This window comes from Neomonachus schauinslandi, chromosome 7, assembly GCF_002201575.2.
Source record: "Neomonachus schauinslandi chromosome 7, ASM220157v2, whole genome shotgun sequence".
NCBI lineage: Eukaryota > Metazoa > Chordata > Mammalia > Carnivora > Phocidae > Neomonachus > Neomonachus schauinslandi.
Window position 1 is genome coordinate 54,224,196 of NC_058409.1, and position 26,262 is coordinate 54,250,457.

The window sequence follows — 26,262 nt, forward strand, 5'->3', positions numbered from 1 at the left end:
CTCAAATACATCTTCTAGTCCTCTCTCTCTCTCCACCCCCTCAGGGACCCCAATGATTCTGACATTGGAACGTTTCATGGCATCACTTATTTCTCTAATTCTGTTTTCATGGATTTTAAGCTGTTTCTTCCAGGCCTCCTTGTTTTCCTTCTTTTCTATGAGTTTGTCTTCTGATATCTGCCCTCAGAATCACGGCTCCCCATTTCCTACCTCGAAACCAACCGCCTGCGATATTCTGTTTTTAGAGATCTGGATCTATCTTCTCACATCTCAGGCTGATTTTGTTGGTGTTCAGAGTGGTCTGGTGGATATCCAGCTCAATTCAAGGGACTGGTTGGAATAGGGTCCCCTACTCCTCCGCGATCTTTGCCCCTCCCCAGATACACGTTTTAAGTTTGTATTGCTTTCTGGGTTGTGCATCATGTTTGGAAGGGCTTTCAATCCAAAAATTCTAAAAATATTCACCCATATTTTCTTTCAGTACTTCTCTGGTTTTCATCTTCTACTTTTATTACAATTAAAATTTTTAGCAGCTTTATTAAGGTATAATGTATGTTCCACCAAGTTCACTCATTTTAGGTGTACAGTTAACCACTTTCAGTGAATTCAGAGTTATGCAGCCATCCTCACGATCTGATTTTAGAACATTGCCATCACCCAAAACATTCCTTGTGCCAATTATAGTTATTATGATTTTTGATTTATCTGAAGTTTATTTGCATGGAAAGAGTGGGATAGGAATCTAGCTTTATTTTTTTTTTCAAATGGCTAGCCTGTTGCTCCAATATCTCTACCTCACAGAGTTGAAATGCCACCTTTTATCATAAATTAAATTATTATATATACTTGTGTTCAGGTCTATATTATATAATGTTCCATTAACTGCTATTTATTAATCTGGGATGGTTATATTTTATAAATTAGTGAAACATTATGATGTTTTAATTGTGGACTTGCTAGTTTCAGTTATTACTCTTTTTTTTTCCCCAGATTTCCCCCAAATATCTCGTATGCCTATTTTTAGGTCATTTTGTTAAGTTTTCCCATTTCCTCACAAAGTATAACTTTTTGGTGTTTTTTAATTGCCATCACATTGAATTTATAAATTCAGTAGGGAGAATTGACCTGTTTACAATTCCTATCTAAAAATGAGGTGTGTCTTTTTATTTAAACAGTTTTCTTTTTTTTGTCTCTGGGTTGAGTTGAAAATTGTCTTCATTTGGGACTTTAGCATAGTTTTTGCTATTACTCCAAGCATTTATTTTTTTACCAATATTCAAACTGGAATTAATATTTATAAAGTGCTTATGATTATTAAAAATAAATAAAATAGTATTTTGTACCTACCTGTCCTATTGATCTTTTGTTTCTAATGCTTTTTTTTTTTCAGTTGGTTCTCTTTGGTTTTCAAAATATGTAATGATAATGTCTTTAAGTAATAATATTGGTGGCTCTCGTGGGCATCTTTATTTTATTCTTGAATTTACTGGGAAGGTTTCTAGTCTTTTACCATTAAGCATGAAGCTTAATGTTGGTGGTTTATATTAATATCTATTTCACTAAGGATTTGTTTCTTTTTTTAAAAAACAGGAAGAAACACTAAACTTTATGAAAAGCTTGCTTTTCTCTTTAAAATTTTCAGGAATATTATTCTATTCCTTTTAGGAAAGTCTTCTTTGGGATCTTTTTGTTAGTATGTTTTGCAGAGCAGTAGTTCCTTAATTTTGTCCTCTGTTTCTGTGGCATCAAGCCACATGTTGGCTCCCCTTTGTCCCTTATACCCACTGTCCTTACATTGCTTTTGTTCTCTTACAGATCACGAACTTGATTCTTTCCTATTTTGATTAAGTTTCTGCATTTAGCATATTGCTAGATCCTTGATATTTTTCCTGAGATGTACAATTTTACTTAAAAAGTTAAATTCTGCTGTCTTTATTCCCTTTAATTTCTTCAGGTGTGGAGAATATCTTTAAGAGCAGGAAAGATTTGTTGTCCTGAAATTTGTTGTGTCTTGGTATATCTTCTCTCCAAGTAGATTATGTATCTGTTTTTTTATGCTATATATTTAGTTTCATTCTTCCTCCATATTTTCCTCCTTGTTTTATATACTATTATGAATATTTAAAGAATACTGGGTATTCATAAATCATGTAAGGAAAGTAAAAATAGTGATCTCAATCATCCCTTGTATCAGGTAGGGATTTATGTAAAGCTGCATCTAACCGAACTGGACTACATTTGGCTTAAACAATTAAGGACTTGACATTTTAAACCTAACAAGAAGTCTAGAAGTAGGCAGTCTGGGAAGGTAAGTAATGCTTTCTCCATGTCTTCATAGCTGCGGGTCGTGCAATTTTTTTTTTAAAGATTTTATTTATTTATTTGACAGAGAGAGACACAGCAAGAGAGGGAACACAAGCAGGGGGGAGTGGGAGAGGGAGAAGCAGGCTTCCCGCGGAGCAGGGAGCCCGATGCGGGGCTTGATCCCAGGACCCTGGGACCATGATCTGAGCTGAAGGCAGACACTTAATGACTGAGCCACCCAGGCGCCCCTGGCCGTGCAATTTTTTAACTTCATTGTTGCCTCTGGATTGTAAGATGACTGCCTCTACTTCAGTACCTAAGGGAAAGGGCAAAAGATGTTGCTGGCTGAGTGATTCCCTTTATAATGTGTTCCTGGGAGCTATGTACAGTGACTTGTGCTTTCTTCTTATTGGCCAGAACTCTGTCACCTAGACACTTCCGGCTTTGAGGAAGACTGGGGAATGTAGTTTAACAGCTGGGCACATTGCCATCCCATTCAAAATAAGGATACTGTTTCTAAGAAAGGAGAATGGATATCAACAGACACCCAGCAGCTTCTGCCACTTTTCTGTTCTTAGACGTCTGCTTACAACGTTAAGACCAGAAGCATCTCCTTCCTTTTTTTTTTTTTTAAGATTTTATTTATTTATTTGAGAGAGCATGAGAAAGCATGAGGTAGGGGAGATGCAGAAGGAGAGGGAGAGGCAGACTCTCTGCTGAGCAGGGAGCCCGACATGGGGCTCGATCCCAGGACCCTGAGATCACGACCTGAGCCGAAGGCAGACGCAGAAGCATCTCCTTCTTGTTCAGTGTAATATCAGTGTACATTCACAATCTTCAATTCACATCACCATCCATTTTGGTAAGGACCAATTCGTACACAAATGTGTGAGCTGAAGCTTAGGACCTTTCCAATAAGAATCAAAGTATTTTTGTCTTTTTGTGTGGATAATATTTGTGTGGATAATAAAAAAGAACACTAAGCTTCTTTTATTCTTCACATTTTACCCAGTGGCATTCTAAGCGTATGTCTGTTGTTCTATTTAATGTGCATGAGTTGGAGATTATAAATCTGATAGAAAAGAGGAAGGGGCAAAGGAAATGGGAATAATAAAACTTTATCAAGGATGCATACCAGCACTTAATTGTTAAATAGCACTGGTCAAAACTTTGCTGTATAATGCTTTGGCCATAAGATATGGTTGAAGAATAAAGTAAATGTATACATGACATTAAAGCAGAAATGTTAATAGCTGTGTTGCCAGTAATGACTGAGGAGCATGCACTAGTATTTGGGAAAATGCTGTTATTTTCCTGCATAGCCATCTCCTGGGAACATTTGCGTTGCTCACTACAAGGATTTCTGTCTTGAAGGACACTCTAGCAGAGAACCATTATAGACTTTTAGTGTAGTAATAATGCTATTTTTCCCATTTTAAAAAGATATTTTCAAAGGATGACTCTCATAGCTTGGTTTAGGTTTTTGTAGGGCCTGAAGATTAATCAAATTCTTAGGCTTTCTTTAAGAAAAGAATATAAAATAGGTACAGATGTAAAAATTTATTTAAAATGAGAGAAGATAATCAAAATAAATTATAAATTTAAAAAGGTGACAAATAAGGATGCCTGGGTGGCTCAGTTGGTTGAGCGTCTGACTCTTGATTTCAGCCCAGGTTGTGATCTCAGGGTCCTGAGATTGAGCCCTGTGTCAGGCTCCTGAGTGCAGAGTCTGCTTGTCTCTCTCCCTCTGCTTCTCCCCTAACTCTCTGTCTCTTTCTCTAGCTCTACACAAACAAACAAACAAACAAAAAACCTGACAAATATACAAGTATCATAAAAATCCAGAAAAGCAAAACTCCAGAAAAGTAACATAATATTAATAAAAATACTAATTGCTTGACATACCTCTCTAGTACTTTTTAACTCTTACTGTTTTTTTGTGGGTTTTTTTTGGCTGTATAATCTTTGATCATACTCTTCATATGATAATGGTTTTGTACTATGTTCTATAGAGAGAATAGAAAGAGTATTTAATCTTTCCTTTATCATAATTGATCAACATTTATTTCATAATAGTTTAGAAAAGTGTTAGTTTCACTACTCATTGGTAATGTCATGTAATAATTAGGGTTCTTGTTGAACTTTGGAAAATCCCTGTTAAGATTCTTTTACATATGAGCAATAAAATTTCAGGGCATTTTAAATTTTCTTATGCAGTAACTGTTCTTAAGTACTTTTTGAAATGATGACACCCATTTACTAGCACATCATGGGTTGTCCTCATTGTCCTGGCACATTATGAGTTTTGTTATGTGACAGGAGAGAAATTCCATTTCGACTAGGCATTGACGAAAATCATATTTTTTACCTATTACATGTCTGAGGTTGAAAGTATTTTCCACAAACTAGCTTCTGGCTTCTTACATATTGCACTGTTCTACCACTACCCACAAAATTCCAGTGCTGAGTGCCATAGGACACATTCACATCTCGATATGACATCTATCCTTGCACCATTGTGTCCTGACACTGAGTTGATACAATGGAGTATTCCTAAAACTATTCCTACAGTAGGATAGTTGTCCATAACTTGTCTATGCAGGAAGTATCTCTGTGAATCACATAAAGGTAGTCTGCCATCTCAGATGAAATGTATCCCGTAAGTGAACTTACACTTAACTGGATCTCCAAATGCCCATAGCCACTCCAATATCACACGATAAGATCAGAGGCATGGAATGGAAGTTGAGGTGAAAAGAGTCAGCAACCTTAACCAACTGCAGTTTGGCAAATTTTACAAATTTGCTGAAAGAAAGAGTAGCTATAAGATTCCTTCCCTGGGACGCATACTCTGAGAAGCTGTTTAGCACACATTGTGTTTTATTAGCAAATGCCCTTAGGGTCGGTACCCATGATGAAAATGGAAGAAAGCAGGATTGAGCAGAAAGAGAAGTTGAGTTGCCTCTGCTGACTGCAGACTCTGGAGCTAGAATGGCCTTTCCAAGGTGTCCAGTTTTGCATTTTAATTATTTTTGAATAGGTAAAGTATTCACATGGAAAAAAAAACTTAAAATATTCAAAAAGAGCAGCCAGAGGACGTCCATTCTCCTGCCCTTGACCTTTAGCCTCCAGGTACTTTCTCCAGAGTTAACCTATGCTACTAGTTCTGTATGTGTACTTCCAGAGATATTGTAACTATATAAAATCACATCCATATTTCTATTTCTTTTCTCTTCCTTTTATACAAATAGCAGCATACTGTACACGAGGTTCTTTTTTTAAAACTTTTTTATTTTAGATTTAACAGAAGAGTTGCAAAAAATAGTACAGAGAGTTCCCATACACCTTTCTTTTTTTCCCCCATACACCTTTCACCCAGCTTCCCCTTATGTTGGCATTTTATATAACAGAATAATTATTAGAACTAAATTTCCAAGTACACTTGTCATACTTATTAGTACTGAAGAGAAGCACCAAGGATTGGGGTCAGGAAGATGTAATTAAGTAAAGCATTAAGAAAAAGATATCTTATATTCCCAGACATTCCCATTCCATCAAGTCTATTAAAAAAAAAAAATGGAGGCAGAGTTAACATTACTGATGAAGGTTAGTTTTTATGTGAGCAACTATACATTTGAATATGAAGCATATTTTGTCATGATTTTTGCAACTGTATAAATTTGAAGATCAAAGTGGCTTTATTCAATGATTCGTTAATTGGGCAGCGTCCCATCTAGCAAATAGAAAAGAGCTCCAAGGAGCTGTTCAAAACAGAAGACTTTTATAGGCAGAAAGAGGGATGAGACAAGGAAAGTTTCTTGTTTCAGGCAAGGTCACTTGCCTTTAGGGGAAGGTGTGGGTCTACCCTTCCTCAGTAGTGCTAACCAGGGGATTCCTGGATGCCTGAACTTTAACTCTGTGTTTGGTATTTATATTCCAAATATTCCCAGTCCTTGTGTCTAGAATGTTCTTAAAAGATATCTCACCTCTGTCCCCTATCATCAGAACTGTCACCAACCCATCCCATCTCTCCCACCTTCCTCTCTCATGCTTTACAAAGATGGTTATTTGCTCTTTAACTCTCTTAGGTGGTTAACTTCCAGTTCTTTTGGGTCTCAGCTGACATGTTACTCCCTCACCAAAGACTGTTTCATTCAATCAGCCTCTAGCACAGTACTTGTAGTAGACATTTAATTAATTAATTTTATTCCTATTTTTGCTGATGACTAATGCTTCAGCCAACATCACATATCTCCATTCACATCTCAGCTTATGTCCTCAGGATACATACCTAAACATAACTAACTGGGTTTAAAAGGTATGTATATTTAAGACTCTAAATATATATATTATATACATATGGCAAAAACAATGTATATATTGCAGAATTGCTTCTAGAAATTGGAACAATTTCTACTCATATTTTTGATGTGGTCTTTTTGCATCCTGACAAGGAAGCAGTTAAATTTGGGGAGCATTGTTTTCAGGCTTCCTAAATTCTACATCTGTCTTTTGAATTGATTGAAAATGTATTTTCATCCTTTTTTTATTTTCCTCTGTTGCTAGCTTATTAAAAAAAAAAATCTCATTTCAGTGAGCAGGCATTTTATTGTCATACAATTATTTATTATCTTACAGTTTTCTTATTCAGTATCACATGATCTCTGTTCTGAAAGGCAATATATTATTTTTTGCTAAAACCACAAACGATTCCCCTAAAAGTTTTTTTAATGCCTCAAATTGAGCTGTCATCTAGTTCAATGATCCAACAAGAGTGATAATCCATTTTATATAAATAATTTAGGAGGATTCCTCCTGCCAAAACAAAAAGTACCTTTAAAAATAAACCAATATTAACAGTAATAATTCCGAAGAAATATTATAGCAAATCCACAAATGATATTTCACATTTATCTTAGGCTTTATGTGTGAAAGCCATACTATATTACAAGGAGTAAACTTTATTTTAATATCAGGTTCTTAATTCACAATATTATGTAGGAGTTGAGGGGACTGAGTAAGAGAATAAATGTTCTTTCACAGAAAATATGGCAAAAAACAATCACCAAGCAGGTAAATGAAGTTTTCCTCAACTGGGTAGTATATGAACAATACAAATTGGAGTTTGAATTTTAATATTTTATATTAACCCCGAATACTTGATAGCCTATGGCAGGGGTTGACAAACTTTTCCTGTAAAGGGCCAAATACTGTAGGCTTTGTGGGGCCATTGGGCCTCTGTTGCAAGTACTCAACCCTGACATTATAGTGCAAAAGCAACTACAGGCAATGAGTAAACAATGGTGTAGCAGTGAACCATTAAACCTGTTCATCGCAACAGGAGGGCAGGAGGGCTGGAATTTGCTGACCCCTGGCCTATATGCCAGAAGTGACAGGCCATAGGAAGTATTGCTCCAGAATGTCACCAAGAGTTCAAAAAATGATCGTTAGGAAATATAAGAACATTTATAAGAACGTGTTACAGAAAGCATGAAGAAACCACACATTAAACATGGCAAATAAAAAAACAGACCCCATACATAGATAAAGTCTGAAATAATGTCATAAAAGTTTTCAAAGCCGGTAGCAAGAGATGAGAAAAGACAGAGTAAGCTCTAATAGAGCAGCCTCTCTCCCCTTAAGGCAAGAGGGAGAATAATTCAGAGGGTGCAGGTGGTGGGTGGGAACTGAGGGCATTTACTGAAACTTGGGCTGCAGACTGGTCTTAATGTCACAACCCACAGGAGAAAGGACCTTCTTCTCTTGGTTACCTAGGTTGAAATGAACTGCTGAGCTTGGTGCGTAGTGAGTAGTTTCTACTTGATCTCACCCTGCCCTTTCCACCGGTGCTGATCTTGAAGGTCAGCAAGGAAACTAGATCACCCAATTATGATGACTGGCTTTATTTATCTCCCCAAGGTATACTCACATATGTTGGAGAGGTTCTGAGATGCTGCCTTCTAGGTGGTGAGCCCTATTTCCTCAACCCCTTGCCCTCCATTTTCCCTGTCATACCTTCACAGTGGTGCCTCTCTGGCTGATGGCCTTCAAGCATTGCATGGCACAGCTGACCCCCCACTGCCTCAGGAGAAAAGATAGATTTTTTTTTCCTTGTAGAGATGGCATTCAGCTCTGACCAAGCTATAGTGGCTTAAATGGATACAGATCTGTTTTTGTCATAAGACAAATACAGAGGTATATAGCCTTGACTCCTTTTGTGACACCATTCTTAGCCTGTGGCTTTATCCTCATGGTTGCAAATGGCTGCTTGCACCCCCAGATCATGTCCACAGTCTGGGCAGGAACAAGGCAGATGGGGAAGAGTTGGCACTAGCTATTACTTATGTAATTTTGGCCAGGCTTTGTCAAATGGCCATATTTGGTTGCCAATGCGTCTGAGTAATTTATATATATATTTATGTTATATATATAAATGGTCGTTGGGTTAGCCAAAGTGTATACTGAATTCTTAACTTCTTATCTATTCCATGAGCAGGACAGGCCTTTCCTCTAAGTTCCCCAAAGTACAGTAGAGATCAAGCTATGACTTTTGAAAAATAGCTCTTTAGGAGTGCCTGGGTGGCTTAGTTGGTTAAGTGTCTGCCTTGTGCTCAGGTCAGGATCCCAGGGTCCTGGGATCGAGTCCCTCATTGGGCTCCCTGCTCAGCGGGGAGCCTGCTTCTCCCTTTCACTCTGCCTTCCACACCCCCTGCTTATGCTCTCTCTCTACCAAATGAATAAATAAAATATTAAAGAAAAAGAAAGAGAAATAGCTCTTTATTTCAAATAGTTTAAGACTCCAAAGAAGCTGCAGAAATAACAATATAGTTACTATACTTTATCCAGCTTCCCAAAATGATAGTATCTTACATAAGCATAGCATATCATGGTAACCAGGAAGTTGATGTTGGTATGATACCATTAATTCAGGTACAGACCATATTTGAATTTTACCAGTTTTATGGGCACTTTTTTTTTTCTTTTTGGTGTATAGTTCTTTGATATTTTATTGCATGTCTAGATTTGAGTCACCATTACCACAATAGGGATACAGGACTATTCCTTCACCACAAAGAAACCCCCTTGTGCCACCCCTGAAGAGTCACACTCTCCCCAACCCCTTAACAACTACTCCCCTGTTCTCCATCACTATACATTTTTCACGTGGAGAATGTTTTGTAAATGGAACAATAAAATATCTTGCCCTTTGAGATTGCCTTCTTTTCATGTAATATATCATCCTTGAGATCCACCCAAATTTTGATTATAACGCAAGTTCATTCCTTCTCTCAGTAGTATTCCACTGGAAGGATATACCACATGGTTTGCTTATCCATTCACTCCATGTAGGGCATTTGGCTTGCTTCCAGGTTTTTGCTATTACAAATTAAGCTATTATAAACATTCAATGTACAGTTTTTTTGTGAATGTAAGTTTTCATTTGTCTAGGATAAATGTCAGGAATGCTTTTGCTGGGTTATATGTGAAGCATATGTTTAACATTATAAGAAACTGCCAAGCTATTTTCCAAAGGGTGTATACCATTTTACATTCCCATTGTTCATAATGGCCAAGAAGTTGAAACAATTCAACCCAAATATTCACCAATTGATGAAAAGATAGCCAAAATATGGTATATCTGTACAATGGAATGCTATTTAGCTATTAAAAGAAATGAAATACTGATACAAGATAATCATAGAATAAATAAAAAATTATGCTAAATTAAATAAGCCAGACACAAAAGACCACTTTATATGATTTTGCTTTTATGAAATATCTAAAATAGGAAAATCCTCAGAGAGGGTAAATTGGCTAGTGGTTTGTGCAAGGGGTAGGGGAGTGACTGCTAATGGGCATGAGGTTTGAATTTCAGGTGAGAAAAATCTAAAATTAGATTGCAGTGACAGGTGTCCAAATCTGTAAATATGCTAAGACCCATAGAATTGTTCACTTACAATGAGTAATCTTACGGTATATAAGTTATGAGTTCAGTAATGCTATTAAAACTTACATGAAAGTGTAAAATACTTAGAATAGCCCAAGACCTTTGATAAACAAGAGTAAATTTGGAGGACTAACACTATATTCAAGACATTATAAATCTGTAGCAATCAGGACAGTGGGGTATTGGCATACAGATAAACAAATATATCAGTGGAATCAAATAGTAAGTTCAGAAATGGATACACACATATATTGACACCTGATTTTTGTGACAATGGTGCACAGGCAATTTCAGTGAAGAAAGTATAGTCTTTTCAAAAAATGGTGCTGGAGTAATTAGACATTCATATATAAAAAAGTGAACTTCAAACCTCATACCATATACAAAAGTTAACTCAAAATAGATAATAGATCTTACTGTAAAAGTTTTATAAAACTTCTGAAAGAAAGAAATCTTTGTGTTCTTGAGTTGAACACAAAGATTTCTTAGATAAGATACCAAAACGTGATTCATAAATTAAAATATTTGTAGGTTGGAATTCATCCTTGAAACCTTCTGCTTTTGAAAGACACTGTTAAGAGAATGAAAAAGTGAACCACATTTAGCAAGAAACATGTTACAAATCATCTATCTGATAAAGAACTTGTATCTAGAATATATAAAGAACTCTAAATCTCAAAGAACTAACTTTCACATTTAAAAAATGAGGAAAAAATTTGAACAGACATTTTACCAAAGACCTACAGACGGCAAGTAAGTGCATGAAAATATGGTCAACATCATTAGGGAAATGGAAATTAAATCCACAAGGAGATACAACTATATATCTTGTAGAATGACTAAAATTAAAAAGACTGACTATACCAAGTATTGACAGGGATATGAAGGAACTAGAACTCTCATACACTACTGGTGGGTATGTAAAATGGAACAACTACTTTGGAAAATGGTTTGGCAGTTTCTGAAAAAATTAAACATATTCCCACCATGTGATCCAGCTATTCCATCCCTATTTACCCAAGTGAAATGAAAACATTTTTTCCATACAACGACTTGAACACAAATGTTCATAGCAGTTTTATTTGTAGTAGTTGAGAGCTAGAAACATCCTAAATGCTTATCAACAGGTGAGTGAATAAGCAAATTGTGCTATATACATGCAATGAAACACTACTCAGCAATTAAAAAAGAATGAACTAGTGAATCATGTGGCAACATGGATTAATCTCAAACTAGTAATGCTGGGTCAAGTAAACCAGACAGAAAAGAGTATATACAATGTGATTGCATTTATAAATTTTAGAAAAATGTAAATTAATCTATAGTGACAGAAAACAAAATAGTGGTTGCCTGTGTTATGGGGTATAGGGTTGGGCAACTTAGATGTGAGAGAGAGATTATAAAGGGACACATGGAAACTTTTTGAGGTGATGAATATGTTTACCATCTTAAAGCTGGTTTTACTTATTTGTAGGTGAGATTCAAATTGACCAACAGTGAAGAATAACACTGCTATTTTCTCACCTTCAAAAGTGTACTCAACAACAACAACAACAACAAAGTTATGTTAGGTTTATCTTTACTCCTCTTTTCTCCAGGGATTTGACAGTCTAAATAATTGATCAGTTTCTATTCTACTTTATTTTTTATTTTTATTTTTTTAAAGATTTTATTTATTTGACAGAGAGAGGCACAGCGAGAGAGGGAACACAAGCAGGGGGAGTGGGAGAGGGAGAAGCAGGCTTCCCGCCGAGGAGGGAGCCCGATGCGGGGCTCGATCCCAGGACTGTGGGATCATGACCTGAGCCGAAGGCAGATGCTTAACAGCTGAGCCACCCAGGCACCCCTATTCTACTTTATGATTTATAATAGCAGTGTAGCTTCTGAATAAGGAAAGAAAGAGATTGCTTTATGGCTTGCCAAAAAAAAAAAAAAGGTCAAAACATTAATGTGCCATCAACACGGGTAACAAATGAATCACTGAGCTCCTGGCTAGGTGTTTGGATGTGTTTCCTTGGATGTGGAATTCCAGGAAGTCATTGATGACGACTAGATGACAATGATGAAAAGGAAGAGATCAAAGTCTCACTGTTTAGTGTTGATTCTAATGACTGATTCTGGATGAAGCGTTTCACCTTTTTGATATCATGATCTTTTCATCAATAAAACACAAATTTAAAGACTGTTTATAACTTTCTTAGTAAGAATTTCTTGACAGGGCTGAACTTGAAATATTCTAAGGACTTAATTCAAGAAAGGTGGACTCATATGGCTTGGGAATATATGAAACTAATAACAGTGGAGGTAGTGTAGATTATCTTTATTTTCTGTAATTCTCAAAATTCTGCTATGAATAGGTATTAATATTATAATTAGGAAAAATTAATGCATATTATTTAGCCAAGAAAAATGGACCCAAACTTCCTTGGTGAGCATTGTTATGTCCAGATGGGCTATATTACAGAAAGAGGACAATCTGACTAACTACCCACCTGTCCTAATGCCCTTCCCTCTTTCCTTTCCTGTGCTTTCCCTTTCCCCACATGCCCACCTTTATTTTGCTAGTGTGGTGAAGGCCGGGGTAGTCATATTCTTAGCTATGGTAGGCTGAATAATGGCTCCAGAGGAGATCAAGATCCTAATCCCTGGAACCCATGAATGTTACCTTATATGACAAAAGGGACTTTGCAGATGAAATTAAGGATTTTGAGATGGGAAGATTGTCTCGGATTATCCAGTGGGCTCTAAATGTAATCACAATTGTTCTCATAAAAGGGAGGCAGAGAGAGATTTGACTACAAAAGAAGAAGGCAACGTGAAGACTAAAGCAAGATGTTACCCTGTTGTCTTTGAAGATGGAGAAGAAGGACCCATGAGTGAAGGAATGCAAGGCATGCAGCTCTAGAAGCTAGAGAGGGCAAGGAAGGGCTTCTATCCTAGACCCTCTGGAGGGAGAGTGCCCTCCAATATGTTGATTTCAGCCCAGTGAAATTGATTTCAGATTTCTGACCTCCAGAACTGTCAGCTCTATGAGAATAAATGTATGTTGCTTTGAACCACCAATTTGCGGTGATTTGTTATGGGAGCTACAGGGAATGAATGCACTGGTCATACCCTGAACAGGCCAGAGAGGGCTCTTGGAGTCAGCAGCCCTCTCTGGCCCTCTGTTGCAATAGGAACACCCAAAACTCAAGCAAATCTTTCTCTTGCCAATAAAGATTAAGCTTCATTGCTTAATGGTGACTTACAGACTTGCAACTACCTGGGAAGGAATGACCCAGATGAAGGGGACTGAAAACTCCATCCTGCTGTAGTGTGAGCTGGACACCTATCATCCCATGCTTCTCTGCTCTATGTTAATGTTGGTCCTGGCCCAGTCTCTGTGACCCAGGTAAATGTACCATTACAGACTAATCTGCCTTAGTTGGCAGGTTGGCAACATGGAGAGGTTATCACTTCTGGGATAAGTCTTCTGTAGCAGAACGTCTCAGGGTAAGCTTGCTGTCAAATATTTGTTATGTTTCTCTGCCCACGCAAGACATAAGTCCATCATGGTGTCCTTATTCACAAAGCCAGCACTGGGTCTCTGAATGCCTCTCACTACCCAGCGTGCGGTGGCTACTGCTCAATAAGGGACACGGCTCAAGCAGTTTTCTCTCCTAGTCCTAAGGGTATGCCAGGCCTGAGAACACTCATGACAACTCTAAGCACACTGTATTTCTCCCACCAGACTGAGGACTGAAATGACCTGATTCGATTTATAAATGTTTCTTTCCTTTTAAAAAAAAATATTCCTTAAGAATCTCTTCTATGAATCATGAATAGCATCCATGGAAAAATCATCTCAATTATGAGAAATCTCCAACTGTGAGGACTCATTAATTATTCTGAACTCATCAGAGTGAGAGGTATTATAGAGCTAAAAAAGATGTTTAGCTGTTTTTCTTTTACATTTACAAATTCTTTAATATCCGTTCTCTTTGTTGGTTACTTTTTGCATGTTGGATATCAAAAATTATTGTGTGCTGCTCTGTGTTCAGCACTTCCCTCAACCTCAGGTCACATCAGCTTCCTATTTCATTTTTACTTAAGGTTTCCAGTGTCCTGCTTATGCCTCTGGATGGTCTTGAGCTCAGTGTTGCATCTTCCATCCAGTTGTGTCACTATTGTCATTGACATTTGAGGCAATAGAACATTCATTACCTCTTCTAGGTCCCCAGGAGCCCAGTGAACAAACTCTTTGGGTCTCTGATTGTCCTAAGCCATACCCTCTTCTTGGGATTTGAGTTTGGCAAAAGTAGCTGTAGTTCATTAGTAGGAAAGACAGTTTATGAGCTCGGCCTTCAGCATATGGTCTAGCTGAGAGGCAGTAGTTTTCATGTCTTGGTAAATTCAAGGGTAGCAGAGCTAGCTTAACTGAATCTCTCATCAGTCTATACATTTCATGCATTTTCAGGGGGTTCATAAGTAGTTTAAACATAAGCGTCTTTTGTAATGAGCTGTGAGATGGAAATCTGAAATGTGAGCATGCTTTATAAATTTGGAATTGATTAACTGCAAGTGGTATACTCCTAGAGGTAACCAAAGGTGCTCACTTTGTTGGACAATTTTTCCCTGTGTCTACTATTTGTACCCTCATAGTTACTATTCCAGAAAGCTGTTTAGAGTAATCCTGAGAACTGTAGTGATCAGATAATTAATGCTGTCTACAGAAGAGAGAAGCTGAAACCCTAGTTTTAAAAGGAAAAATTTCTTGACAGGGTGACTGCTAGTGTTGAGGCCCCCTTTATTATTGTTCTTAAAGACCCACATTTTAGGTTGGCAGGAAGAGAGAACACACATAGTTCTGGGTTAAATGCACAAAACAGAATGGCCATGAGTAAGTTTATTAGAAATATCTCTGAATGTTTTGTTCTTGTTTTTGTTCTTGTTTTTTGAGAAAGAGGGAGAGAGAGAGAGAGAGCGAGCGTGTGTGTGTGTGTGTGTGTGTGTGTGTATGTGAGCGTGGGGTAGGGGGCAGAGGGAGAGGAAGAGAATCTTTTTTTTTTTAAAAGATTTTATTTACTTGAGAGAGAGAATGAGAGAGAGCATGAGAGGGAAGAGGGTCAGAGGGAGAAGCAGACTCCCTGCTGAGCAGGGAGCCTGATGCGGGACTCGATCCAGGGACTCCAGGATCATGACCTGAGCCGAAGGCAGTCGCTTAACCAACTGAGCCACCCAGGCGCCCGAGGAAGAGAATCTTAAGCAGGCTCCACACCCAGTGTGAAGCCCAACTTTGGGCTTGATCTCACGACCCTGAGATCATGACCTGAGCCGAAATCTCTGAATTTTTTTTAAGGAAATTATCAGCAGTTCTGCATATTCATATATACAAACTATCTGTATATCCTATAAATTGCCAAATGGAAGCAGCTTACTTTTCTCAGCAAGAAAAGAGAATCACTTAACTCTGATACTTAGTAACACACTCTCCTCTCTATAGTGTCTGGTTGGACCCCATTGCCATTAGGTATCATTTTATTTCCTGCTCCAGGTTGCTGCCATTCCAAGGCATGGATCCTATCCTCTGGCATTGTCTTGTGGGTTTTTGGCTGTGTGAAAATCAACACAGTTCTGAAAATCCCACCCTTCTGGAGTTCATTCTTAAATCTCTGTTTGTATAACTAACTTCCAGTCATCTCGGCTTTGCTGGTAAGGGGACTATTTCTGATAAATTGCCATCTGCCATTAAAGGTCCTTTATTCTATTCTATTGATTTCGTCTAGGCTGCACTGGGGAACTTTCATTAGCTGAAAGTTTCTTTCCTCTTCTTTGCTCATCCTTGACCATCCTCCTCCATCATTACTAGCTATGCTAAGGAGATGACCAGTACTGAGGACTAGCTTGAACGATTCAGGTGGGTCATCACTTTGGGGAGTGTGAGGACCGCTCTGTTCATAGGGAAGAAGTGATCCTTCAAATGAAGGACTGAAGGCTGTGTTGTTGCCTCACACATCCAGCCATGGACTGGGGGCCTTGGAATAAACACTAATAATAGTAGTGGTTATGATGGTAATGCTCACTCTCTTAGGTCATATTTTTCCAGATGGAGATTTATGTGTAAGAAATTTCTTAGGAAGCGCTCTTGGGAATAATACTTGTGAGGGAGTGAGGGAGGCAGGATTGGGCAGAGGAAGAAGTTGCAATAAGGTGTATCCCAATAGCCAATTCTGCAGATTCTACCTGGAGCTCAGGAGCTGGAATGACCCTTCAGAGATGTCCTGAATTGAGGCAGGGGTGCTAGGTGTTAATAGTCATTATATGCTGGTTGATTCCGGTGACACCCTATGAGAAGAGTATTATTATTGTTATTCTCATTTAACAGCTGGGAAATCAGGGCCTAGTGAAATTAAGAAATTTGCCTAGTGGCACATGGGTAGTGTGTAGCAAAGACGCATTTTGAACCGAGGGCTCAGGTAAAGGGCCCATAATTATAACACTTCTCTGCTTGTCTTGCATTTAGTCTTCTGGAGATAATCACTTAGTCTTTTTAGTTCCTGAACTTCCATATATTTAAAAAGGTGATGTTGATGGTGTACCCCCTCCCTCACTGATAAAATGTCACTATGTATGGGAGTAAGTCTGGATTTCTTTGCTTGGTTTTCCCAGTAACCTTTTACAGTTAGCATTTGGCATGCTGCTATGGCCAGAACTTGTTTGCTGTGCAGAGAAGGAAAAGAACTATACTTTTCTCTTCCCTCAAATATAAGTGCTGTCTCCACACAATTATAGAAGTTTATGGTTCATCTCTAATAAGGCATGAACCATGGAAATTGAACATCTCCCTAATCCCCATGACAGAGCTGTTCTATAGCAGTGAGATCCTGTATAATTGAAGGCTTACTTGTTCTTGCCATTAAATAAATTTGTTACTGGAACTCTCATTTATTGCTGGTAGGAATGCAAAATGGGACAGCCACTTTGGAAGACAGTTTGGCAGTTTCTTACAGAGCTAAACATAGTTTTACCATATGATCCAGAAATCTCACTCTTAGGTATTTACACAAATGAGTTGAAAACTTATGCCTACACAGAATCCTGCACATGCATGTTTATAACAGCTTTATTCATAATCTCTAAAAGCTGTGTGCAACTAAGATGTCCTTCAATAGGTGAATGGATAAGCAAACTGTGGTACATTCATACAATGCAATATAATTCAATGATGAAAATAAATGAGCTATTAAGCCATAAAAAGACACAGAGGAAACTTAAATGTATATTGCCAAGTGACAGAAGCCAATCTGAAAAGGCTATATATTATATGATTCGAACCATATGACATTTTGGGAAGACAAAACTGTACAGATAGTAGCAAGATCAGTGGTTGCCAGGGATTTGAGGGGAGAGTGAGTGACAAGTAGGGGAAATGCAGATTTTAAAGTGCCAAAACTATTTTGTATGATACCGGAATAGTAGATACCTGACATTATGCATTTGTCTAAATCCATAGAACTTTACAGAACAACAAATGAACCTTAATGTATGAGAATTTAAAAAAATTATTTAGGAGGTCAGGAGATTCTGCATGGAACACAGACTATGACAAGAAAATTCAGATGTATTACAATTGTTTTAAAGAGTCTCACTCAAGAGCGTAGGTCTAAGTAACTTTGGAGAGAAGGAGTCTATAAGACTAAAGACAAAAGAAATGGTATATAAGCACTGTATCCTAGTTGATTAAGGTGTGTCTCTTGGGGGTACAGGTTAACAATGCCTTTTTTTTAGAGAGAGAGAGACAGAGAGACACAGAGAGGGGTGGGGGAAGGGCAGAAGGAGATGGAAAGAGAGAATCTTAAGCAGGCTCTACGCCCAGCGTGGAGCCCGATGTGGGTCTCTACCTTATAATCCTGAGATCGTTACCTGAGCTGAAATCAGTGTCAGACGCCTAACCAACTGAGCCACCCAGATGCCCCAGTACAAGTTAACAATTCAGATACTACTGTACATACATACTGGAATTGAACAATTAAGTATCTCCCATGCAGAAGAATTTGAAATAACTTATGTAGGTACTTTGCTCTAAAGGAGGGGGGAACATAACTCCTTACTCCTTAAGTGTGGGCTATATGTAGTGACTTCCTTCCAAAGAACCTGGTTTGGAAAGGGGAGGGGGAGAAGAGAAGAGAAGAGAAGAGTAACTTTACACTGGAGAAACCTGACAAACACTACTTCAGCCAGATGATCAGGGTAAACATCAGTGGTCCCAAATCATATTGATGGTATGTAACTGCTTCTTTTAACACTAAGACTTGGCTTCCACAGGTGTGCTTCTCATTAGCATCATCAGATTTACATTTCACAATCAGAATCAAAGGTGGTATATGAATACTTATATTCCTGTCTCAAAACTCTCATTATAGAGTCTTTTTCCTCTTCAATATAATAGAACACCATTACGGTGATATTTTTTATGTGTAAAACACCATACACTCATAAGATAGTCAGGTTATAGGGGAACTTTTTGAGCAGTGTGATAAATCCTTACAGTAACAGCTGTCACTAAAATGATGCACTGAATCTCCTCCAAAAATCTCAGCCTGTGGGGCGCCTGGGTGGCTCAGTCGTTAAGCGTCTGCCTTCGGCTCGGGTCATGATCCTAGGTCCTGGGATCGAGCCCCACATCGGGCTCCCTGCTCGGCGGGAAGCCTGCTTCTCTCTCTCCCACTCCCCCTGCTTGTGTTCCCTCTCTCGCTGTCTCTCTCTCTGTCAAATAAATAAATAAAAAATCTAAAAAAAAAAAAAAAATCTCGGCCTGCCTATTCTTTCCTATGTCTTGACTATAGCATCTCTTGACCAAGACAATGCTATTGTTCAAAAACTGATTCCTTGTGAAAAATGTGATGACAGTTTTGTCAGTAGCTGTGTTCCATAGTTCCCTGATCTGGAATTCAGGGCAGACAATCATTCGATGGGCAATTGTTGAATTCAGGGTATAGAGATCTTCTTGGTGATAGAAAAATAGGACACTTAAGGATGTCATATAAAATGGCAGAGAACACCAGCTCTTCACTGGCGAATGTGAAAACACTGGAGGTGAGATGGCAGCCTACTCATGTATTCTTAAATGATAACCCATGATAAAAATGTGAAGGTTCTGTTCCCATAGGAAGCATCTTTTACCATTTTACCAAATTTGTCATTTATCATGGCCCAAGAAAATTCATGGCCAGTCAGACTGCCATTAACATGGGCAGTGGGACAAATTAAACAAATCCTCTACCTCTACCAGTTCTGAGGGAAATCACATAATGAGAGACAATTTGGGCATGGCAAGATTTATCATCAATTAATGTAGGATGCTTTCTCATGTTTTCTCATGTAAGAAGCAGGATCAAATATTCTCATCATAATAAGGCTATGATACTTTGTGGTGTAAAATAACATCAAAATTATGCTATGATTTGAGGGTGAAAATTAATCTTATGGTGACAAAATGTGTTTAATGTTTTAGACCCTCCAGGAAAGAATGTGCTAGATAGAGCCCAGAGTAGAAGATTCCTTTCATCCCTCAGTGTATCCTCTCTCAGCCTAGAGCCGACAGAGCCCAGTGTTCCCCTTAGATGAGCCGTGGAAATGGATTCATGCCTTCAGAATTTTTAAATGCCTCCTACTAATATAAGAAAATTTGTCTTATGTACAACCAAGAACACATTAGTTACTGTATCCAGCTTCAGGTTCAGCTTTTCTGGGTGAAATCCATTGCTCTTCTAGTTCCATTGTGATTCTACCTTGACATTCTGAAGTCTGAAACTTGATTCTTTTTTCCTACTCTACGTGTAGGAGAGGCATCTGTATTGACACATGTGACTCTAAATCATTCCTTTTCATTACTATCTGAATATGCTGTGATTTATTCCTTTTTACCATTTTTTGTTGTTGTTGAGGAACATTTGAATTTTTCCATTTTGAGCAATTACAAATAATACAGTGGAAAACATTCTTGCGTGTGTGTCTCTTTGGTCACATGTACAAGAGTTCTTCTAGGGGGTATACCTAGGAGAGGAATAGCTGAGTCGAAGTATGTGCATTCCTAACTTATTCTATCATTAACTCATTTTCCACTTTATATTCCAATCAACTGTGCATGAGAATTTTATTTCCTTTTGCTTATCTGATGGGTATGATATGGTACCACATGGTACCACATTATATTTCTTTCTTTTTTTTTTTTAAAGATTATTTATTTATTTATTTGACAGAGAGAAACACAGCGAGAGAGGGAACACAAGCAGGGGGAGTGAGAGAGGGAGAAGCAGGCTTCCCGCTGAGCAGGGAGCCCAATGCGGGGCTCGATCCCAGGACCCTGGGATCCTGACCTAAGCCGAAGGCAGACACTTAACGACTGAGCCACCCAGGCGCCCCCACATTATATTTCTTATTTTCCTCTGATGTCAACTTTTTTTTGGTAGCAGATACTGTTATTAACCCAATTTTATTTTTAAAAAGGATTTTATTTATTTGAGAGAGAGAGAGAGAGACAGAGATAACGACAGAGATAGCAAGACAGAGCACGAGTGGGGAAGAGAGGAAGAAGCAGGCTCCCCACTGATCAGGGAGCCTGACATTAAGGGGCTCTTGATCTCAGGACCCTGGGACCATGACCTGAGTGGAAGGCAGACCCTTCACCGACTGAGCCACCCAGGTGCCCCAACCCAGTTTTATTGATGGGGAATCAAAGACTTGGAAAAATTTGTCCACGGCTTCATAGTTAGTAGGGGATAGGAAGTTAGAAATGATCCCCGAGCAATCATTTTAGCTTATGCTTCACTGTTGGGCCAAGATGTGTTATTATAATGCAGAAACCATGCAGGGAGGCATGTTTTTCTCTTCATTCTGTACTCATTCAGCAACCTGCCCTCTCTCTGAACTTTTTTCCATTCATCTTTTTTTCCTTTTCCTGTTTCCTTTCTCCCATCTTTTCCTTTCCTTCTCTCTTTCCCTCAATCCCTCTGTACCTCTTTTCCCTCCCTCCCTCCTTCCTTCAACCCTGTGCTTTAAAAAAATGACTTCAGCTGGGTTATCCTGCATAGCTACTCAAAATTGAGAAAATTAAGTGAATGTGTATAATAAAATCTTGAGAGACTAGCTGATTTTTCTTTACATTGTATGTGAAGAAATTACAAACCCATACATATCAAGGTTGAAAGGCAAAGAAACAAAGCTGAATACATTTGTGTGTGTGCAATTGGGAAATGACTGTTAGCAAAAACTCTATCTGGAGCAGCTGTTTCTGAAACACACCACTTGCCTCTTATAATTAGAACAAAATTTAAGTTTCCTTAGGAACTGAAATTATGTAGCAAATTTATAATTAACAGTAAAATGTTGAATGGAGAGTTGCCCCACCTTTCATTCCTCTGTTAATTTCTATGTTAAATTTCTTTGGCAAGTTCTATTTTTAGCTAAAAAAGAATTATCACCTAAGCAGGTAATGTGAGGAATATGATTGCAAAATAAAATACAAGCTCAGGGTGTTCAAAACCTTGCATTTGGAAGAGCAGTGAAGCAAATTGGACTTAGTCACCAAAGCACAAAGTTCAGCAATTTCCAGGCCTCAGGGTTTGTTAGAAAGAAGATACAAAAAGTTAAATCAGTGTTTTTATACAGAATGTTAAAGTTTTGACTTTATTGTGTCGCTTTTTTCCTTACTAAATAGCAAGTTTGTCCTCTGTGCCTACACAGGCCTTCTGTATCCTTAGGACATGTTGCCTTCTGTGAAGCTGTTTTGTTTCTGTGGTTGCCACCATCATAGAAAGATCCTTGACAACAGGGCCCATGACTTGTTCCTCTTTGATTCCTCACAGACATTAGCTCCCTGTCTAACACATAGGAGGTGCACAATACATGATTACTGAATTAAGTTAAACTGAATTCAATTAATGTAATAGACATCTTGCTTTCTAATTCTGATCATGTCTCTGAAGAACTGGCCCTAAATACATGATGAACTGCTAGGATTGCAACGAATCTCTTCATCTCCACAGCTACAAATTCTGGAAAACCACTATGTTAGTAGAAAAGTTAAAGTGTCCTAGGTGAGATATTGGGAGTGAGGTTTTGGGATAGGTTAGCAGATCATCATTTGGAGTGATTCCATTTCCAGAAGTGCACATGAATATGTGAAGATGATGTCTTATCCTTGGATAGGTGGATTCAATCTTGTACACAACTTATTTTCTTTATTTTTAATTTCTTAAAATTAATCATTTGAGAGAGAGCACAAGTGGGGGGAGGGACAGAGGGAGAAGCAGGCTCCTCTCTGATCAGGGAGCCCGATATGGGACTTGATCCCAGGACCCTGAGATCATGATGTGAGCTGAAGGCAGACGCTTAACCGACTGAGCCACCCAGGTGCCCCAATTTATTTTCTTTAAATTAAGACTTACAGGAGTTTTGTGGGTGAGGGACTGAAAAGAATATTCTAAAATTAATTTGGAAGTAAAACATGAAATGAATTCACCCCCAAAATTCTGAAAGGGTAGTAAGGAGTGAAGACTTGCCACACAAAGTATTAGGACATATAAACTGTCATTTTATTTTTTAATTTTTTTAAAAAGATTTTATTTATTTGTTTAATTGCCAGAGACAGACACAGCGAGAGAGGGAACACAAGCAGGGGGAGTGGGAGAGGGAGAAGCAGGCTTCCCGCTGAGCAGGGAGCCTGATGCGGGGCTCGATCCCAGGACCTGAGCCGAAGGCAGACGCTTAAAGACTGAGCCACCCAGGCGCCCATAAACTGTTATTTTAAAACACAGTGTCACTGGGGCAGGAGTAGATCGACTTGTTTATCTGTTTACCTATTGACAGACATTTAGATTGTTTCCAGTTTTCAGCAAGTATGAATGGAGCTTCTATGAACATACATGTACAATTATTTGTGTGGACAAAGAATTGAGTAAATATCTAGGAGTGGAATTGCTGGATTGTATGGTAAGGGTAGGTTTAACCTCATAAGAGATTGTCACATTATATGATTTTACATTCCCACCAGCAGTTAATGGATTTTTAGTTGTTCCAGGTTCTCTCTAATGTTTGGTATTGTCAATATTTTAAATTTTAACTATTGTAGTGGAAGTACGGCAAATCTCAATGTAGTTTTAGTTTGTTTTCCCTTGTGACTAGTGATGTTGAGCATATTTTTTTCATGTGCTTATTGGCCAATTTTTACTTGGGTTGTTTGTCTTCTTATAATTGAGTTTAAGAGCTCTTTATGTATTCTGGATACAAATGCTTTGTCAGTTGTGTATTGTATTAGGCTTCTCCAGATAAACGGAACGGATAGAACATATATAAGAGGAGATTTATTACAGGAATTGGCTTACATAGTTTGGAGGCTAAGAAGTCCCTGGATCTCCCATATGCAAGAGAGAGATCCAGGAAAGCTGGTAGGATAATCCAAATCTAAAGGAGTGAGGATCGCGATTGATGGTTTAAGTCCCTATCTGAATCCAAAAATTTGAGAACCAGGAACACTAATGGATGTCTCAACTCAAGTAGAGAGAAAGCAGATTAATTAATTCTTCCTTTGTCTTTTTGTTCTCTTTGGGCTCTAAAAGTATTGGATGATGCTCACTTTCTTTGGGGTCATCTACTTCACTGAGTTCACCAATTCAAATGGTAATATTTTTTGGAAACACCCTCACAGACACACCCAGAAATAATATTTTATCAACTATCTGGGCATCCCTTAGCCCAGTTAAGTTGACACATAAAATTAATGTTCATATATGTATTGCAAATATTTTTGCACAGTCTGTGGTTTGTCATTTTGTTTTCTTAATGGTGTCTTTAGAAAAACAGGAGTTTTTAATTTTGATGAAAATTTTTTTTCTTTTATGGTTCATGCTTTTTCTGTCCTGCTTAAAAATTTCTGCTTATATCCAGAGTGTAAAGATTTGGGGTGCCTGGGTGGCTTAGTCAGTTAAGCATCTGCCTTCGGCTCAGGTTATGATTTCAGGGTCCTGGGATCAAGCCCCATGTTGGGCTCCCTGCTCACAGGGACCCTGCTTCTCCTGCTCCTCCCTGCTCATGCTCTTTCTTGCTATCTCTCTCTCTCTCTCTCTCAAATAAATAAATAAAATCTTAAAAAAGAAAAAGAGTGTAAAGATTTTCTTTTATGTTTTTCTTCTAGAAGTTTTACAAGTTTTACTTTGATGTTTAGGTCTTGTCTAATACAAGCACTTTAAGCTATAAATTTCCCTCTAAGCTCTGTGTTAGCCTTATCCCACAAGTTTTGATATATTGTATTACCATTTGGTTTGAAATACTTAATTTTTTTTGTGATTGCTTCTTTGATCTATATATTATTAAGTATGTTGTTTAATTTCCAAATATTTGGGAATCTTCCTTACATTTTTCTGTTACTGTTTAAGATTAATTATTAAATATTTATTTGATATAATTACCTTGGATCAGAGAACATACTTTATATGATTTCAGTTCTTTTAAATTTGAGACTTATCTTAGGGCCCAGCAAATGGTCTATTTCGGTGAACTGAATGTGCTTGAAAAGAATGCTTATTCTTTTTCTGGGTGGTATGTCCTATATTTGTCAGTTAGGTCAAGTTAGTTGGTTGTGTTTTTCAAGTCTTCATCTGTACTGATTATTTTGTACACCTGCTTTGTCAATTACTGAAAGAAAACCACTGAATTCTCCACTTATATTTGTGTATTTGTCTATTTTTCCTTAAATCTCTGTTATAGGGTATAAACACTAAATAAGGTTTCTGGGACCATATTACCAATGTGTGGAGGGGCTGATTTTTTCCCCCCACATCAAACAATTCTCTACACTACACTAACTGGGTGTACCAAAATTCGACTCAATTCTGACACTATCTACCTGGAGATAGCATCAGATTCCACAGATTAAGGGTTTAGTTTCACACAACTGCCTCCCACCCCAAACCTCCAGCTTCAGATGCCAATCACAAGTCCAGGCTGTTACCTATGCTTCTGACTAATTAGCTACAGACTGGAGGTTCCAATGACCCCCTTCAACTCAGGATGTCAATGGCAGGTCGGGTTGTTACCTATACTTCTGACTAACTGGCTATTGAAGGGAAATAGAATTTTCTACCCCAAAATAAGCTTCTTTGGCATAAGGATTATTTTGGGCTGGTTATTTTTAAGAAAGAGCAGACACAGGAAAAGTTCTGAAGACTGAGTAGAAGTTACCCATTTGTAAGAGAAATTTACATTTATAAAGGAAATCTCCATATGTAAGGATGTTTCCCTCTCTGTAAGGAAGAAGATGACTGAATTTCTAAAATTCATCAATGGAGAAGGCCTTGACTTAAATCTGCATAACAACAATACCCTTGTTTACTATGCTTTTCCTGGTAACCTCCCATTACTGGACACCCTGCCCCCCAACCTTCCCTCCCTTACCCCACAACCTCCAACATCTTTCTTTTGTTTTTGGCTTAAGATAGTATGTAAGGTGATGGTTTGGGCTATTTCTGAAGTTACTTGGTTTTCCTGTATCTTCCATGTACACAGGAGACGTATATGTTACTAAACTTCTGTTTGCTTTTCCCCTGTAAATCTGTCTTTTATTCTTGGGGAGAGGGAGCAGGTCTCAGCCAAGAACCTAGAAGGGTAGAGGGAAAATCATATTACCTCCCCTACATTTTAAATCAGAGGTTCCCATGACCCCCTCGTTGGGTTTGATTAAATTGCTAGTGTGGATTACAGAACTCAGGAAACCTATTTACTTACTAGATTACCAGTTTATTACAAAGGATATTAAATGATACAGATCAACATGCAGGTGAAGAGATATGTAGAATGAGATCCCAAACAAAGGAGCTTCTGTTCCCATGGAGTTTGGGGCCTGGTACTATGGGACATGGAACAGTTCTGGTTTCTGAACTTGGAAGCTCAGTAAACACCCACCTTTTGGCTTTTTATGAAGACTTCATTACACAGACATGATTGATTATATCATTGGCCTTGGGTGACTGATT